The sequence below is a fragment of the Myxine glutinosa genome, chromosome 4, assembly GCF_964187855.1.
Source record: "Myxine glutinosa chromosome 4, kmMyxGlut1.1, whole genome shotgun sequence".
NCBI classification, from domain to species: Eukaryota; Metazoa; Chordata; class Myxini; order Myxiniformes; family Myxinidae; genus Myxine; species Myxine glutinosa.
Window position 1 is genome coordinate 87,278,396 of NC_136264.1, and position 4,546 is coordinate 87,282,941.

General features: G+C 40.7%; 1 non-coding gene across 1 annotated transcript; it reads right to left on the bottom strand.

Moving 5' to 3' along the window:
• Positions 1-3,498: 3,498 nt before the first annotated feature.
• TRNAG-GCC (transfer RNA glycine (anticodon GCC)) lies at positions 3,499-3,569 on the bottom strand. Its single transcript has one exon. It is a non-coding gene; the product is annotated as a tRNA-Gly (tRNA).
• Positions 3,570-4,546: the final 977 nt, after the last annotated feature.

The window sequence follows — 4,546 nt, forward strand, 5'->3', positions numbered from 1 at the left end:
GGCCGATTAAATCCATTTTTGCAGTGTGTGTTGGGGTTGAGTAGAGGAAGGTTGCTTTCAAAAATGGGCACGCAGCGATTTTCAATATGGCCGCCACGGCAGCCATCTTGAAATTGGTTTCCGTCAATTTCGAGCAGAATGGCTTGTCCGATTAAATTCATTTTTGCAGTGTGTATTGGGGTTGGATAGAGGAAGGTTCCTTTCGAAAATGGGCGTGCTGCGATTTTCAATATGGCCGCCACGGTAGCCATCTTGAAATTGGTTTCCGTCAATTTCAAGCAGAACGGCTTGTCCGATTAAATCCATTTTTGCAGTGTTTGTGGGGTTGAGTAGAGGAAGGTTCCTTTCGAAAATGGGCGCGCTGCGATTTTCAATATGGCCGCCACGGCAGCCATTTTGAAATTGGTTTCCGTCAATTTCGAGCAGAACGGCTTGTCCGATTAAATCCATTTTTGCAGTGTGTGTCGGAGTTGAGTCGAGGAAGGTTCATGGGCGTGCTGCGATTTTCAATATGGCCGCCACGGCAGCCATCTTGAAATTGGTTTCCACCATGCATGGGCTGAGGGGTTCCGCCCGCTTTGCGGTGCTATTTTATTTTTTTGTATACAACATCGAGGCTCGTGTAAGAGCTAACATTAATGACAAAAAAAAACAAACGGACACATCAGGCATAATAAAGCGAGCGGGAGACAAGATAGGGAGAGGGGGAATCAAACAAGCACAACATTTGAAAGCAGGGACATCGGGAGATCTGTGGGAAGGAGAGGGGTTGGGGGGAGGAGGAGTGGGAAAGGGGGTGGGGGTGGGAGAGGTAAAAACCACATGGACACAGCGAGGACTTCCAGGAAAGAAGTCGGTATTTCAGAAAAGTCGATCTGGGGTGAATTAATGGGGGTAGAAAAGATCAAGGTTTTGGATGGGGAAAGATAAGAGAATGGTGGTGAACAGCTGTTTTAAAGACCTGGAGGGAGGAGTGCAATTGAAGAGAGTGAGGGAGTTTGTTCCAGACGTGGGAGAAAAGATGAATGAAAGAGTGAAGGTGAGCAGAGAGTCTTGATTTTGGCAGTTTCCCCAAAAGAGGATTGCTGGCTGATCTTGTGCGACATGTAAGAGTATTTGGGGGACAGAGCACAGACAGAGCTGGGGGAGCTAGGCCGGAGAGGAGTCGGTAGAAGACAGAAAGACCACCAACCTGCCTGCGGTGAGTGAGTGAAAGGCCCTCGGAGTTACGTTTATCGCGGGAGATTCCAATGATTCTGAAAGCTTTGGTTTCAACAGCGTTAAGCCGAGCTAGGTGTGAGGCAGGAGCACCAGTCCAGAGGGGAGAGAAGTTTGTTTGCGAACGGGTACGTTTTTCATGGAAGTACTTCACGAACTTGCTGTCCATGTCTGATGTGTGACTGAAGGTGCTACAGGAATGTGGAATTTATTGGTTTCATGCTTTAGCATTCGCAGTATCTGCATTGCCTGTTTGCTTCCGGCCTCCCACCCATGCGTAGCACCGAGCACGGGTATCTCACGAGTAGAAAAAATTACTGAAAGTGATTTCCTCCAAGGATGAAGGGTGGTGGGTAGGGTGGGAGGAGGAAGGGTGTGGTCTGCCTGTTGCCCCACTACACTGTGATGTTGGTCATCCATTCCTTACTCCCCTCCTGTTCCCGACCGCAGCTCTCACCCCTGCCCCCACCACCCCCCCCCCTTCTCCTTTTGCCAACACAATAAAAAATTCTGGATCCTCTTCTGGTGTACAATTATGACTTCATGGTATGTCACTAGCACGTTGACTTGGCTGTTATTTCACAATAATTTTAACCACAAATGCCCCATGACAGAACTACAGAGGAATGGCTTCAACAACAATTTGGAAACTCAAAACTGTCAGTTGTTTTTAAATCAAAACAAAATGTGCTACACATTGCAAATATGTACACGGTTTTCGCTTCTAATTATAGAATAAATATAGATTGTTGTTGGACTGCACGTGTTTTCCAACAACTTCTGGTGTAACAGTTATTAGGGGAGGGGAATGGTTGAGGGGCTGATCAACACTACACCTGGGAAATTAACATTATATTTGTGCCGTAATACCTTCCTTAACATTTTCTACTAATTTTAAGTTTTGAATTTTTTTTTAATGAAAAAAATGTTTTTTTTGAATTTTAAAGTTTTTTTCATTTCCCCTAATTTCAAGTTTTGAAATTTAAAATTTATTTAAAAAAAAATAATTTTGTTTTGAAAATTTTTAATTTTCCCCTAATTTAGTTTTGAAATTTTTAATATATATTTTTAATTAAAAAAATTGTTTGAAATTTTTTAATTTTCCCCTAATTTAAAGTTTTTTATTTTATATTAAGCTATCAAGTCACATGAGCATTACATTTACTAACGGTCACTTCTGCCGTCTCTTCTGGCCCAACTTCAGTGAGTAATGTGCTTCGACACATTTTTGGAAATGCACTTATATTTTTGTCATTTTTGAAAGAATTTTTTTTGATCACATATCTTACTCCATATCATAATTTTGAGATGGTTCGATTGTACAAGTTTTATGAAAACGTATTATGAAAATATTGTATTATTAAAACGGGAACATCACTCGGAAGAGCACATACCTCCACCAGGCTGAACAGTTCACGTTGTCTATCCACTGATTGGCCAAATCTAAACCAAAATCTTAATGAGCTTGTTCTTGGCACATACCAAACTCATTCAACCTAGTTTTGCCAGGTTCCGTTCACAACTTTTTCAAATATCATGCATGATGCAATATATATACGTATATCGTTTTGGCGCCATCACTCAATGCTGAAGAATCACTCACAAATTCTCGTATCCGGATCCAGATTTTCACAAACTTCTAATCATTTCGTCCTTCAACATCTGTTGCGCCCAAGGCGAGTGAATTCTCGGCGAAACTTCGGCTCAACCGATTTGGAAGTCCAGCTTTTGCTTTTATAAACTTTTACTGATGTAAAAATAAGGTCTTTCGAATAAAAAAACCCTCTTGAACATTGAATGTTAATTTTGAATTGAAAGTCAAAGTCGATGTGAACACTTTTTCACGTAATCATAACACAAAGCGTCGGCCCGCGGTGAATCATTCACTGGGCCTAGCAACATGGCGGCGGGATGGCGACACATGGTGCGTGCTACGTGAGCAGCCATAATCATTCCAGTCTTTTATACAGTTCAGTAGTCCCACCAAGTGCTACCCACGCTGTCAAAGGTGGAAAAAGAATTCTGTTAAATATTTCCGCCGATCATGAGATGTCACTCAAAAAGCTTTTAGTAGCGTTTTCTTACCAGCAGAGGGCCCCATGTGGTGGCGTGCACAACATCGTTTATAAAAGTTATTTTAACTATTCTTGAACAGTTATTTTAGATCAAAAGTCAATAGGTTTCATAGGTTTTAAATAATTTCAAAAGGAACTTTCTTCATTCGGATTTATTTAACATCCAATGTGGAACGGCAAATTGCACATTTGGCCGGCAAAAACATGCATCGGCCGGGAATCGAACCCGGGCCTCCCGCGTGGCAGGCGAGAATTCTACCACTGAACCACCGATGCGTTGTTAATGAAGAAATATACTTTCCTTATAAGGATTAGCCTTTACATTCATCGGAAAGAGACCGATAATTAATAAATAATAAAAAAAAAAATTGGTCTTCACATCGATTCAACTTCAGAACATTAAAGAAAAATATCTATGGTAGAAAGTTAACACTGGATTTATTGTTTTTCTTATTTTATTAAAATATGACGTCTCTCAAAACCATCGTTGAATGAAAATATCTTCCACATGAAGAGGACGAAACATTTTTAGCGCGAAGGGATTTAAATATTGGCCATAGCTGTCAACGTCAACACGTCTGACATTCCGTGAACAGGTAGAATGTGGCAGACAGCAATTTGGATCTAAAACATTTTATGGGATGAAATACACAATTTCAGACGGTATTCAACATCACAAACTGAGGGAATCTTATTAGTCTCGCCCAAACATGAAGGGGATGCGACACTATTAACCAGTGTGTGTATGTGGGGTTTGGTGCATGTGTGTATATGTACAGTCACGTACATATACACACAAGTAAGTACACCCCATGTCAAGTTTTGACTTTTTCAACATATTTCAACATACAGCTATTTGATCTTCATTTCAACAATATTGATAGATAAAGTTGATATAATTTAACAAATATCATGAAACATTTACATTTTGTAGTCCATTGTATAATTTAAATAAACAAATGCAAATTTCACATGTGGAAAAAGTAAGTACACCCCGACATTTATCACTACTTCAAATACCTAAAATTTGAATCAGGTGCACCAGCTCAGGTGCAAATGATTAGAACATCGTTAGAGAGGATCTTGGAGGAACCTGTCTTATTTAAACCTCAGACATTTCGTTTGGTTTTCCCTTTGTTGTTGAAGAGTGCGGCGTCACCATGCCTCGATCAAAAGAGCTCTCTGAGGCCTTCAGAAAGAAGGTTATAGATGCCGACGAGTCTGGGAAGGGATTTAGAAAGATCTCCAAACAA